This window comes from Lissotriton helveticus, chromosome 2_1 (assembly GCF_964261635.1).
Source record: "Lissotriton helveticus chromosome 2_1, aLisHel1.1, whole genome shotgun sequence".
Taxonomy (NCBI): domain Eukaryota; kingdom Metazoa; phylum Chordata; class Amphibia; order Caudata; family Salamandridae; genus Lissotriton; species Lissotriton helveticus.
The window spans coordinates 1,762,513,544-1,762,528,372 of NC_136059.1; positions in this window are offsets into that span (position 1 = coordinate 1,762,513,544).

A 14,829-nucleotide genomic window follows, 5' to 3' on the forward strand; every position below is an offset into this window, starting at 1 on the left:
AAAACGGTGATGGATTAAACCCAGATCTTTTGACTGGGTGTGAGTGTTTGATTGATTCAGATGCTCCGTCTATCACCACCCCCTTTTGTACCGCTTTTGGCCGCCATAAGTGTGGCAGGGTATGCTCAGACGTGAGTCCCTTGCTCACTTTGCCACTGGATTCAAGCAAGCCGGGCTGAAGATGGCTGGAATGCCAGAAACCGGTCCTCGGAAGCTTGTTTCCGGTCCAGGGAAGACATGGCTTGGCAGTTCGGGCTGGACTGTTCCCATGAGGCACAGGGTCAGACTGATTTGCATATAGCCATGTCTGAACTGGGGTGGCAGAGTGGGCTAAAGAACGGTGATGGATTAAACCCAGATCTTTTGATTGGGTGTGAGTGTTTGATTGATTCAGATGCTCCGTCCATCACCACCCCCTTTTGTACCGCTTTTGGCCGCCATAAGTGTGGCAGGGTATGCTCAGACGTGAGTCCCTTGCTCACTTTGCCACTGGATTCAAGCAAGCCGGGCTGAAGACGGCTGGAATGCCAGAAACCGGTCCTCGGAAGCTTGTTTCCGGTCCAGGGAAGACATGGCTTGGCAGTTCGGGCTGGACTGTTCCCACGAGGCACAGGGTCAGACTAATTTGCATATAGCCATGTCTGAACTGGGGTGGCAGAGTGGGCTAAAGAACGGTGATGGATTAAACCCAGATCTTTTGACTGGGTGTGAGTGTTTGATTGATTCAGATGCTCCGTCCACCACCACCCCCTTTTGTACTGCTTTTGGCCGCCATAAGTGTGGCAGGGTATGCTCAGACGTGAGTCCCTTGCTCACTTTGCCACTGGATTCAAGCAAGCCGGGCTGAAGACGGCTGGAATGCCAGAAACCGGTCCTCTGAAGCTTTTTTCCGGTCCAGGGAAGACATGGCTTGGCAGTTCGGGCTGGACTGTTCCCATGAGGCACAGGGTCAGACTGATTTGCATATAGCCATGTCTGAACTGGGGTGGCAGAGTGGGCTAAAGAACGGTGATGGATTAAACCCAGATCTTTTGACTGGGTGTGAGTGTTTGATTGATTCAGATGCCCCGTCCATCACCCCCCCTTTTGTACCGCTTTTGTAGGTCCACTAGAAGCATTTGTTTTACAGGCCCTGTGCACACACAGTGCACAGCACTAGGGACTTAGTAGTAAATAAAATAAACCAATCATGGAAACCCAATCATAACACAAGTTACTTGGAGAGCATATGCACTTCAGCACTGAATAGCAGTGGTAAAGTGCCCAGAATCCTAAAACCAACAAAAAAATATGGTCAAAAAGAGGAGACAAAAAAAGCAAAACATCTGGAAGTGAACCCGCTGAAAAAGCTATGTCTAACAATGTAGTCTTAAAATATTGATGAAAGCTTATGAAATGTATTTACGGTTTCCGCTCTCAGGTGTTAGCAAGCTTTCCGGTCTATGTACACCAGAGGAAGACCACACTGCTGCATCGCTTGAGGTCCCTGTCAGATCCTCTTCATTACAAACACAGCTGTTAAATGCTGTGGTCTGGTGATGTGGAACCACTCATCACACTGCAAACAGGTTTTTCCTCCTGAGATGATTGTGCTCCCACATTCAGTTTTGGACCTGTGCCTGGCCCCAGATTTGCTTCCAGAACAGTTCCTGCTGGGGCCGAAGGTGTCCACCTCCATGCATGCTTCACCACCCTCATGTGATGTTGCCCCTGAACGTCTCATTGTTCCCACCTCTGTCTGAGGTAAGTGGCTTTCTATTTCTGGAATCTCAATCCCTCTTTATGCCTGGTCTGCTATATTTGTCACTGCACTGAGTTATTCTCAGGCAGAACTGTACTGGACATTCCCTTGCGCAGAGCAGGCAAAATGCCTATAGGAGTAACTTCTACATGTCAATGTTGTAAAAGTACAGACAGGCAAACAGTTAATTGTTCCTCATTCTATATATGCATGCAGACACCTGTTGAAGGGGGGGATAGCATTCCTTTAATCGGAATACCCATCAGTTATACTGACACTTGCCTTCATCTTTTCTATTATGGGCATCAGCTGCCTTAGCGTGTCAGCATCTCTCCCACCTTCTATCAAGGCCTTGGGAAGTTTAACAGCCCTTTGAACTGGAACAGGACAGCTGTGACTCATCTTGCAATGACTGAGCTCGGATGTATTTGTGAACACCGAGTAGCAAATGTCTCCAAAATTTCTGTTGGAGATAGTTAATGTGATTTATTCTAGACAGCATTCCTTTCAAAATGCTTCCTTTGAAGTACCGTCTTCCTCACCGATGGTTGTTTCATAAGTGCAACCAGCACAGAGGTCATGCCTATTTCATGTGTGAGTCCAAGCCTACCCGTGGCTGCCCTTTAAATTAGACTGGGACTTGTTTTCCAGAATACATTGTTCATGTATGTGATGAGACACTTTGATGATCACCCTTTAGAACACAGAAGGGCTGGCTCAATTACTCCTGGATCTCCGTCTGCCTTAGTTCCCATGTACGGAATAACTGTTGATTAGGTGAAAATAAGAAGAAATAAATGCAGCGATCTTAGAAGGAATTGGTAATTCTAACGCAACCACTATAGATTAGTGACACAGCAACTAGAACCCCATGCCAAGATGCAAATTAACTATAGAATGGCATTAGATTGCCTTTTAGGGGCCGGGTGGGAGGACTTGCCCTAAAGAAAGGACTGAATGCTGCACCCATCCTCCCAACATGTGGCTAGGGGGAGTCTTTTGACCTTAGGAAATGATAATATTTCAACAATTGTTTTTTTTAATCTATCAATAAAATGAATAATATGCATGATGGTAAGCTTTTGCAAAAATAAGGCACTGCCAATACTTTTATGATTGGTGTTTCTGAGAATGAAGAAGAAAGAGACAACGAAAATACAAATAAGAAGTGATGAGGCACTTTTATATTGAATTGTGGAGACAAGACCGAGGTTGTGATCCTGGGCAAGGGAAGAGATCTATGGGGTCCCCAACACTGGCCCAAGGATATGGGCCTTACTCCTCAACCCGATGCTCAGGTTCGCAATCTCGGTTTCATCATCGATGAAAAGCTTACGATGCGGCAGCAGGCAGTAAAGGTAGCCTCCATCTGTTTCGCCACTTAAAGATGGCTTCAAAAAATCCTTTGGATGCTCCCTGTTTCCACACAGAGGACTGTAGTCCAGGCATTGGTTGTTTCCCGCCTGGACTACGGAAATGTCCTTTATCTTGGAGCTGACCAAACAACAGTAAACAAACTCCAACTTGTGCAAAATGCGGCTGCACGGCATTTATGCCATGTTCCTCGGAGAGTCTCTGCTTCCCAAGCACTCCACGATCTTCACTGGCTTAGGATTGCTAGTCGAATAAAATTTAAGGCTCTATGCCACATCTTTAAGATTAAACAAGGTTCAGCCCCTAGGTACTTACAGGATCGCATCCAGGCCTCTAAGCCTAGCCGCTCCTTGAGATCCTCGGGGAAAGGTGATTTCGTGATTCCGAGATTCAAGCTGGTAAAGATGGGCGACCGCTCATTTTCTCATCTAGGTCCAAAATTCTGGAACGCTATGCCTGTTAGTCTAAAAACCGAAACAAATCTTTTTCGATTCCGTAAGGGACTTAAAACCTGGCTTTTCAGTAGCGATTAGGGTGTCTCTTTTCAGCAAAATTATATGGTTTGTTCTCTCCCTCTTTTAATCTATCCCTTGGCGCCGGGAAACCCACTGCGGGTAGCTGCGTGCCTTACAAGTTTAAATAAATAAATAAATAAATAAATAAATGGTTGCAGATCATTTTTCCTACCAAAAAACGGGGTTGTGAAAACAATCACATTTTCCTGTGTTCTTCATTGTTATTGTACTTTAGCATTGATTACGCTTGCTAAGTTTCTCGGCTCTAGTAGGCTCAGAGGCTGTTTTATTCAGACTAGTACATTTGCACATTTCTGCAATGTTTTTAGTGCTGGCAACTGGAAACAGAATTTTAGGGGAATAATGAACTCAGTGTTGCCATCATAAATGATATATTCTCCTCAAGGACATTTCATGCTTCCTCCAGGAAATGATCCTGCCCCCTGCTCATTAGATACGTTTTTGTTGAATGTAACACCTTTCTGTTATGTGATTTGTTTTGATAGCCTTGTATTGGATTTGAAAGAAAACATATAAACTGTCATACATTTCATGCTTGTTAGCTTTAGGCTCCAACACTTTTCTAGCAAGAGCTCTGGTCAGTTAAATTGACCCTTTTTTTCCTTTTCTCTTGTTCGTTGTGCTGCTCACTAATTTGCATTAAATGCATCTTATACTTGAGGGCTTCCTGGCATGCTGTATTTTCTTTTCAACAAGATATCCTTCTCATCCTTCCATAATGGTGGTTATTTTTGCATTTTGGGAGCATGCATAGCATTAAGATTCTCACCCCTACTGTAATGCTGGCACTGGCATAATGGTGGTAATACTAGGCATATTAGGGTCATCCAGGGCATGATGGTAAATATATCTTGTATAACAGTGACCATGGATTAGAAATGAGGTTTATGGTTGGAAGAGGTATGAACCCTGTCCAAGCAGTAGCCACAATCCCAGTTAGGATAAGTCACAACACACCCTAAATTTACCTGGAAATAAAACAAAACAAAGCAGAGTAAACAATATCAAACATACCAGGTCTGTAAGCTCACTTGATTTGTACATTAATTAAGTCTACTCTTGGAGACCACAACTCCTGTCTTCTGCAGATGCTCTGCAGATCTTTATTCTTCCCGTTCACCCTAGTCTGAATCAGAGTTTAAGGCACCATATTCATTAAGCTAGACCCGTATGAGCCTCCAGCTGCCACTGCCTAAGCAGCTTTTTCGTCAGTGCAGGAAAGGTGTATGAGCCATACCTCTGCAACCCACACTCTAGTACATGCCTAACCCACATGTCTGCGTTCGGCACCAGGGATTCCATCCAACCTATAGCTACTCTGTGCTTAGCCAGGAGTAGCGCTAGCTGCAGAAATTTGAACGATGTCTTGCGTCCCGGGTTTCCACGTACAGGGGATGACAACACCCTTGGCACCCCCAATTCTAGGCATCACCTCACTCCAGAAGGCATGTACCTCTGTACATTGCCAGGCCAGATGCAAAAATGTAGCATTCTCCTCCCCGCATTGCATACATTGCGTTACCCTATTAGGATCTATTTTATGAAGCCACGAAGGGGTCATAATTTAAGCCTGTTGTTACAGGAAACTGCCCTTACCAGGCCACAGGCAAGATGCCAATCCTAATCCTCGAGGGGTGTCCCTAAATCTGCCTCCCATGCTGCTTTCCCCCCATAGGAGCTTTTGGTCATGTCTCCTTTGAGGACCTTATAGAAGAGTTTAATGAGGTGTCTGTTCTCTCCTCATCTTATCACGCCACTCAGTGTCTGAGTTGACGGTAAAGCTGCCTGGTGGGTGCACCATATCTCCGTAGCCATGTTTTCTAGCTTTGCATAATGGAGAAAGTGTCCCTACCCCATATTAAACGTGTCCTGCACATCCTGGAAATTGAAGAGAACTTGCTTATTCTGAAGAACAACTTACTAGGCTGTGTCAGGTATCTTTTTCCAAATGTAACATTTTAAAGATAGATGAAGGTCTCTTTGATTGTCAGCATTGTGTGTTGTCCCCTACCTCTTCCATTCAGAGCAATTAATTCAATGGAATGGTCAGAACTAAGTCAAGTAAAGAAGAACTTTCTTATCTTACAGGGAAACACAATAGTACTACACCTAGATGTACACACTCATCCCATAAATAATTCACATTCTACAATATTAACAGTTTCTCCCTTCCCAAACACCAAGCCCATATTTTTGACTTCCTGACAGATAATCAACCTGATGTTGTCTTTTTAACAGAAACCTTGCTACAGAAAAGCTCAGTCCCAGATGCAGCGGCAACTATTCCGCCTAACTACTGCATTATCAGGAAAGACAGGAGGAGAAAAACTAGGGGTGGCATAGTGATTATCGGTAATACTTCATTTGAATGCAAAACAGAAGATTTTACAGCCACTGTCTGTGAAGCCTTGTTACTTAAAATTGCACTTAGCCCTGCATATCTTGAAGGCTGCAAATTTTACTATATTAGGTGATTTAAATCTCCACTTTGATGATTCTAAATGTACCAAAAGTTCATCACTTATGGCTGGTTTAGAAGCGATAAACTTCCGACTATGTAGTTCAGGTCCTACTCATGTAGCCGGTCACCTGCTAGATCCTATTTTCTCAAACCTGCCTGATGTTAGCTGTCCCCCTGCCCTTCCTTTGCTTTGGTCCGATCATTTTGTTGTAGCTTGTACGTTGAAAGTAATGTCCTCGCCTCCATTGATTTATCTGGCGTCTGAACAGAAGACCAGAAGATGGGCCAAGCTCAATGTCCAGACTTTCAATAAACTCCTGGTTGACAGTAAACCAGCTTTTAAACATATTTCTATCACAGATCATGGTCGGGTCCATAGTTGGATACTACAGGTGGTAGAAACATGCCTTGCTCTGTCTATTAAACGTTCTAATCAACATCTGCACTTAGCTTCCTGGTTCACTGATAAGCTTAAAAGTGAAAAGTCTAAGTGTAAAACGCTAGAGAGGTGCTGGAGGAAAGGTTACAATGAAGAGTCCAAAATTACTTAAAGAAAAGCCCTAACCGAATACCATACTCTTCATAAAGTCACCTGCACAGAGTTTTTTTCACACAAAATCTCCCAGGCACAAAATTGTTCTAAAATACTATTCAAAGTTGTAAAAGAGCTATCTGGCTCGTAGACCCAGACAACTCCCCTTGCTCTTTCCTGTAGTCAATGTGAAGATCTTACTTTCTATTTCACGGATAAAGTTGAAAAAATACATTCTGTGCTGCTAAGCAAAAACTCTCAAGGTATTTTGCCAGAGGCTGAGATTACTTCCAATGCCAATACAATGTAGAAGGGGGGACCGGGAGCTAATTAGGAGAGGTCCAGTACCGATGCTCTCAAAGAATCGAGTAGTAATCACTAGGGGGTTACTGTTCCTAATAGGAACAGTAACCTCCTAGTGATTATTACTTCCAGTGCCTCTCGGGACCCTGTGTTGAAAGATCTCACAAACAACATTAAATCCTGCAAATTGGAAACCTGGACTCCCTAGGAATCTAGATCCTTTAATCACCTTTTGGCTAACATTCATTCTGGCTCCCCCCTTGACTTACTTCCTTCTCATGTGCTTAAACAGCTTGATTCTTCCATACTTTTGACAATAATGGAACTCCTAAATGCATCTTTACAGGAATGTATAGTCCCATTGGAATGGAAACATGTTATGGTGCTCCCTCTCTTAAAGAAAGCCAACTCCGACCCTTCTACTCCGTCTAACTTTCGCCCAATCTTGTTGCTCCCTATCTTTTCAAAAATTCTGGAAAAGCACGTTAATGGTCAGTTGACCTCTTTTATTGAATCTCAGAACTTTCTTCATACTTCGGAATCAGGGTTTCGAGCTGGATTATTCACTGAATCCAGTCTCCTAGGGGTAACTGAAATGTTAAGGCACCGGTTAGATGAGGGTGAAACGGCAGCACTCATTCTGCTGGATTTCAGCGATGCCTTCGACACAGTATCTCACTACGTTCTGGTGAAAGCCTTGCAGTCATGGCCTTGGAGTGGATCTGCTCCTTCTTAACGGACTGAACATTCCAAGTCTTCGCTGCATCGGCAAACTCTAAATCCTACCCATCCTCTTATGGAGTTCCACAGGGCTCGGTGCTGAGCCCACTATTGTTTAATGTGTATGTCCGTCCACTAGCTGAGGTTGCTGATGAGGCTGGTGTGTCTCTTTTTTCCTACTCTGAGGATACCCGGATTATCTTTTCCCTCTCTTCTGCTAAGGTTTCTGAATCCTCAGTCCTTCAGTTGGAAATAAGTAAAGGTGTGTGCTGGCTGCAAAACAACCTGCTCAAATTAAATGGGATCAAGATTGAAGTCATGATCTTAGGTAAAAAACAGGACCTTTGGGGACCACAACATTGGCCCTCTAAAATGGGAGCCTTGCCTATGTCAGTACATCATGTTCGTAAACTGGGTTTCGTCGTAGACGAACATTTGTCAATGAAACAACAAGTCGCCAAGGTCTCCTCTACCTGTTTTACTTTTCTGAAATGGCTAAAGAAGATCTTATGATGATTTCTCTCTCAGCACAGAGAACAGTAATTCATGCCCTAGTTACTTCTAGACTGGACTACGGCAATGATCTTTATCTGAGCTCCAACAAAGCAATGATTCAGAGTCCAATTAGTGCAAAACGCGGCTGCTAGACTGCTTTGCCGTAAGCCTAAGTTCTCCTCTGTCTTGTGTTTTCTTCGTGACCTTCACTGGCTGAAGGTGGAGAAACGGGTCAAATTCAAAGCTTATATGTTTAAAATTAAAACAGGAGTGGCCCGCAATATCATCAAGTTCTCGTTCAGCGTTATCTGGCCTTGCATCCTCCGCGTTCCGCCTAGCAGACGAGGTTAATTGCCCTAAAAGTCAGACGTATTTGTATACGAGGTCGGTCTTTCTCCTACTTAGGTCCGACCCTATGGAAATCTCTACCTGCTTCCCTACTAGAGGAAACTGTGTTTAGTGCCTTACGCAAGGGCTTAAAGACTTGGTTATTCTAACCTTTAATAGCTTTCCTTTCTCACTCACTACTTTTTCTTCCCTACCATTCTGGTGCTGGGAAACCCTCTGGGGTAGCGGTGCGCCATACAAATTCAATTTAATAATAATAACAATAATAATAATAATAATAATAATAATAATAATAATAATAATAATAATAATGATAATAATAATATTAATAACAATAAGAATAAGAATAATTAATAACTGCTCATGGGTTTACATAATCCACTAAGAGGCATCCCCCCCTTCATCTTTCCATAGACTTATCCTGCTCTATGGACCAAAAGGGCTCAATGTCCCAGAGCTGCTACTCCCTGTCAAAACGGGCCCTATGTAGTACCTTCTTCACTACTGTGCTGTGTGCCATACCTGGTAGGAAACTGGTACGTCGGAGCGGCCACCCCTCATCAGTAGGAGCATCAGTGCATCCTCCCAATCATGCCCTGCAACAACCTCTTTTCCCAATTATTAGTTTCGATCAACCATCGGGCTGCATGGTGCATGCGCGCTACAAAATAGTAAAGTGGCATGTCTGGGAGCGGGAAACCTCCCTCCTTCATATCTCTTTTTAGGACGACAAGGCTGTGCTTCCCTGCTCACAACAGAGATATCAATGAAATGTCAAGTTGTTGAATAAAGTCTGCTCCAAGGGGTAACAGTGAATTCTGGACCAGGCATAAACATCATGGGAGGAAGACCATCTTAGAGATAGCAGCCGTTCCATAACCGACGAGGAAAGTGTCCTGCAGAACTCAAGTAACCCAGTCAGGTCCTCTAACACTCTATTCACATTCAGGTGCCTATGCACAGCTGTTGTGTGCGTGATCATCATCCCCAGGTAACGAAAACTCTCGCCCTCAACTGGTCAGGTGGAACCGTAGCCTGTCTCCCCAGTGGGAATAGTAAGGTCTTCCTAATGTTGTCTCATAGGCTGGAGATTTGACAGAATTCTGCCACTTGCCACTTCAGTAGGGGCACCGATTCTGCTGGGGAGTGAACATAAATCAGTGCATTATCTGCATCTAATGAAATTATGTGATACTGCTCTCCCACCCGTATTTCCCAGGGCTCCAGCTCCCTGTGCAGCAGAATCACCATCTACTCCACGGCCAGAGAGAATAGGAGTGGCGAAAGGGGACAGCCCTGTCGGGTGCCCCTCTCGAGAGCCCATGCCTCCGAGACTTTCTCCCACCCTGATCCGGGAATTCGTACAAGGTACTCACACCCTGTTCCGAAACTGGGCCAAAGCCCATCCCTTGCAGTACTACCATGAGATAACTCCAATTAACAATATCAAAAGCCTTCTCTAGGTCAATCAATACAAGTGTCATGTCTTGGTCCACTCCTGTAGTCCCATGCAGTATGTGGGTTAGCCGTCAGAGGCTATAGGCTGTGCTGTGTGCTACCATTAGCCCACACTGGTCCTCACAAACCAGGTCCCACACCACCCCCTACAAACATTACCCCAGTAATTTATAGAGGACCTTAACATCGGGGTTGATCATGGCAAGTGCGCGATATGTGGAGGGGTCCTTGGGTCTCCCCCCGGTTTTAGCATTATGCATATGATAGCCTCATGCATGATAGGGGTCAGAGTGCCAGCCTGCTGTGCCTCCAAGAAAAACTTCTAGAGTTTCTCTGTGGTTGTCATGGAGTAGGCCTGCAGGAATTCAGTTGGGAAGCCATTGCCCCCAGGGCTTTAGCTTTTTTTGAGCTCTCATGGGGCAGTTCTCACCTCTTCCAGTGTTAGACCCTCCTCTAGGTCGTTCAACCTGCCAGGTGAGAGACACTGCAGGTATATCCCTGCAAGGAACGCCTCTGCCATATATGGTCAGTCATCCTCTCCAGTGCGATATACACTCTGAAAGTGTGACATGAGAACCCTCAGACTATCCCGCCGGCTCGTCACATACTGTTCCTCCGACGTTCGTGAATACAGTATGTGTCGGATCTCCCTTTTGTGTTTCAGAATCAAAGCCAGGAGCCAACCTGATTTATCGCCTTCCCTATGAAGGGATTGATGGTAGAAGGTAAGAGTGTGTCTGTCCAGGGATTCCCACAACTCTGACAAGGTTTGCTGTGCACGTACAATATCCCCATACAAGACTGTCGAGCCTGCCTCTTCCCCATGAAGAACTACCAATTCTCCTTCCTGAAGCTCTCGTCCTCCCAGGCTTGTACAGGGATTCTTGTCTACAGACCACCAGGCTCGGTGGGGCCGTTTTTAGAAGAACTACAGGCAGCCCTTTCGACTCCTTGCCTCAGATCTAATCACTGCCTCCTGTTAGGTGATCTAAACATTCATATGGATGTTAGCTCAGATCCAGATACCCAAAAACTATTGGATATCACTTCTGTGCTCGGATTAGCTCCATACGTGGTAGGACCGTCCCATGAGAAGGGCCACACGCTGGACCAGATCTTCTCCACTCTTCCTATTGGGGTAGATCTTCCCGTGCCAGTTTTGTGGTCGGACCACTTTCTTATTTCCTTTTCCCTCCCTATTTTGGTTTCAACACGGTCCAAATTAGCGGGTCGTCAAAGCATCTCTCTAAATCTTTCCATCTGTTCACTAGAGAGATGCTATCAAACACCCTAATCAACTTTCCTTGTCCTACATCTGACAATGTAGAGGACTATACCGTTTTTTTCCATCAATGGCTCTTAGAGTGTCTTGAGAGTTCAATCCCGACCAAGACACAGAACTCTGCCAATAAAAGGATATCTGCCCCATGGTTTACTCCGCAGCTAAAAAAAGCTAGACAAGATCTTAAAAAGGCTGAAAGAGCTTGGAGACGATCTTACGATCACTCAGAAAGGCAGAATTTTAAGACACTGACTAGAGTTTACCACAAATCAATCTGGGCTGGAAAAAAAGCTTACTTGGAATCTAGAATAAATGAGGCGGAGCATTCCAGTAAAGAACTTTTTAGGGTGGTAAAAGACTTCACTTCTTCCTCTGCTTACACTCCTATTCATACGCACTCTGAATCCTGGTTGAGGGATCTTGCTGTATATTTTGTACAGAAAATTACTACTATTCAAGATTCCCTCTCTTCCACTTTCCAGCAGCAACCTGTGAGCCTGGGGTGTCCCATGTCTGTTCATGGTCCTCTGTTGTGTGACTTTCCCCCACTGGATCATGCAAGCTCTTTTGACATCCTGTCCAACCATAAATCTGGATCCCCACAGGATCCGTGTCCGGCCAAGTGTTTAGCGTACTTGGCACCTGTGCTGAATGAGTTGGTCAACCCTATTTTAAATATGTCACTCTCATCCGGGGTAGTTCCAAAGGCCTGGAAGAGCGCCATGATCCTGCCACTCCTGAAAAAACCTGCACTCGACCCTCCAGTCCACGCCAACTACAGACCTATTTCCTTACTCCCAGCTCTAGCGAAAGTGACGGAGAGGTTTGTCCACAGATCAATATCTAACTTCATCGAGGAAAATGATCTGTTGCATAACACCCAATCCGGTTTCCGTGCGAATTTCAGCACGGAAACTGCGCTCCTCGAAGTCACAGACGCCATCCGGGAGGAGTTGGATGCTGGAAGAAAGGCGGCATTGGTCATGCTTGACCTGTCGGCGGCGTTCGACACCGTTCCCCATGTGCTTCTCCTTACTAGACTCTGGGACTTTGGCCTGCAGGGAACAGTGTGGAGGTGGCTTAAATCCTTCTTAGCCGACCGCCGGCAGACAATCTGGGCTCCTCCTTACTCCGCCGAGATGCCGCTGCTAGAAGTGAGGGTTCCCCAAGGATCCATCTTGAGCCCCCTCCTTTTTAACATCTTTATGGCTCCTCTGGCAGCTGTCGCGGAGTCTTTCGGCGCCCGGATTGTCACTTATGCCGACGACACCCAGCTCCTGTTTGTGAGCAACAGGAATGGTCTGTTTAACGACGATCAGGTCAGAGGTTGTCTGAGTGCGGTTTTCGAGTGGTTAGGACACCATGGACTGAAATGCAACTCCGACAAGTCGGAGCTGCTCTTTTTTGGGTGTATCGCTGAGCCGGATTGGAAACCCTGGTGGCCGCAGGATATGTGTCCCCCCGTTAGTTCATCCCAGAAGGCCAAAAATCTGGGAGTGATCATTGACAGCGACCTATCTTTTGGTCCTCACATTTCCTCTCTCACTGGGAAATGTTTTGGCATCCTTCGGATGCTACGCAAATTTTTACCTTTAGTATCCATCGAGCACAGGAAAATTATCGTCCAGGCACTGGTTGGCTCCAGACTGGATTACGCCAATGTTTTATTTTTGGGGCTTCCTAAATACCTGGTCAGGCGTCTTCAAGTTGCTCAGAACTCTGCAGCCCGACTTGTTTTTTTTAGATTTTTCTCATCTAGGTCCAAAATTCTGCAACGCTATGCCTGTTAGTCTAAAAACCGAAACAAATCTTTTTCGATTCCGTAAGGGACTTAAAACCTGGCTTTTCAGTAGCGATTAGGGTGTCTCTTTTCAGCAAAATTATATGGTTTGTTCTCTCCCTCTTTTAATCTATCCCTTGGCGCCGGGAAACCCACTGCGGGTAGCTGCGTGCCTTACAAGTTTAAATAAATAAATAAATAAATAAATGGTTGCAGATCATTTTTCCTACCAAAAAACGGGGTTGTGAAAACAATCACATTTTCCTGTGTCTTCATTGTTATTGTACTTTAGCATTGATTACGCTTGCTAAGTTTCTCGGCTCTAGTAGGCTCAGAGGCTGTTTTATTCAGACTAGTACATTTGCACATTTCTGCAATGTTTTTAGTGCTGGCAACTGGAAACAGAATTTTAGGGGAATAATGAACTCAGTGTTGCCATCATAAATGATATATTCTCCTCAAGGACATTTCATGCTTCCTCCAGGAAATGATCCTGCCCCCTGCTCATTAGATACGTTTTTGTTGAATGTAACACCTTTCTGTTATGTGATTTGTTTTGATAGCCTTGTATTGGATTTGAAAGAAAACATATAAACTGTCATACATTTCATGCGTGTTAGCTTTAGGCTCCAACACTTTTCTAGCAAGAGCTCTGGTCAGTTAAATTGACCCTTTTTTTCCTTTTCTCTTGTTCGTTGTGCTGCTCACTAATTTGCATTAAATGCATCTTATACTTGAGGGCTTCCTGGCATGCTGTATTTTCTTTTCAACAAGATATCCTTCTCATCCTTCCATAATGGTGGTTATTTTTGCATTTTGGGAGCATGCATAGCATTAAGATTCTCACCCCTACTGTAATGCTGGCACTGGCATAATGGTGGTAATACTAGGCATATTAGGGTCATCCAGGGCATGATGGTAAATATATCTTGTATAACAGTGACCATGGATTAGAAATGAGGTTTATGGTTGGAAGAGGTATGAACCCTGTCCAAGCAGTAGCCACAATCCCAGTTAGGATAAGTCACAACACACCCTAAATTTACCTGGAAATAAAACAAAACAAAGCAGAGTAAACAATATCAAACATACCAGGTCTGTAAGCTCACTTGATTTGTACATTAATTAAGTCTACTCTTGGAGACCACAACTCCTGTCTTCTGCAGATGCTCTGCAGATCTTTATTCTTCCCGTTCACCCTAGTCTGAATCAGAGTTTAAGGCACCATATTCATTAAGCTAGACCCGTATGAGCCTCCAGCTGCCACTGCCTAAGCAGCTTTTTCGTCAGTGCAGGAAAGGTGTATGAGCCATTCCTCTGCAACCCACACTCTAGTACATGCCTAACCCACATGTCTGCGTTCGGCACCAGGGATTCCATCCAACCTATAGCTACTCTGTGCTTAGCCAGGAGTAGCGCTAGCTGCAGAAATTTGAACGATGTCTTGCATCCCGGGTTTCCACGTACAGGGGATGACAACACCCTTGGCACCCCCAATTCTAGGCATCACCTCACTCCAGAAGGCATGTACCTCTGTACATTGCCAGGCCAGATGCAAAAATGTAGCATTCTCCTCCCCGCATTGCATACATTGCGTTACCCTATTAGGATCTATTTTATGAAGCCAAGAAGGGGTCATAATTTAAGCCTGTTGTTACAGGAAACTGCCCTTACCAGGCCACAGGCAAGATCCCAATCCTAATCCTCGAGGGGTGTCCCTAAATCTGCCTCCCATGCTGCTTTCCCCCCATAGGAGCTTTTGGTCATGTCTCCTTTGAGGACCTTATAGAAGAGTTTAA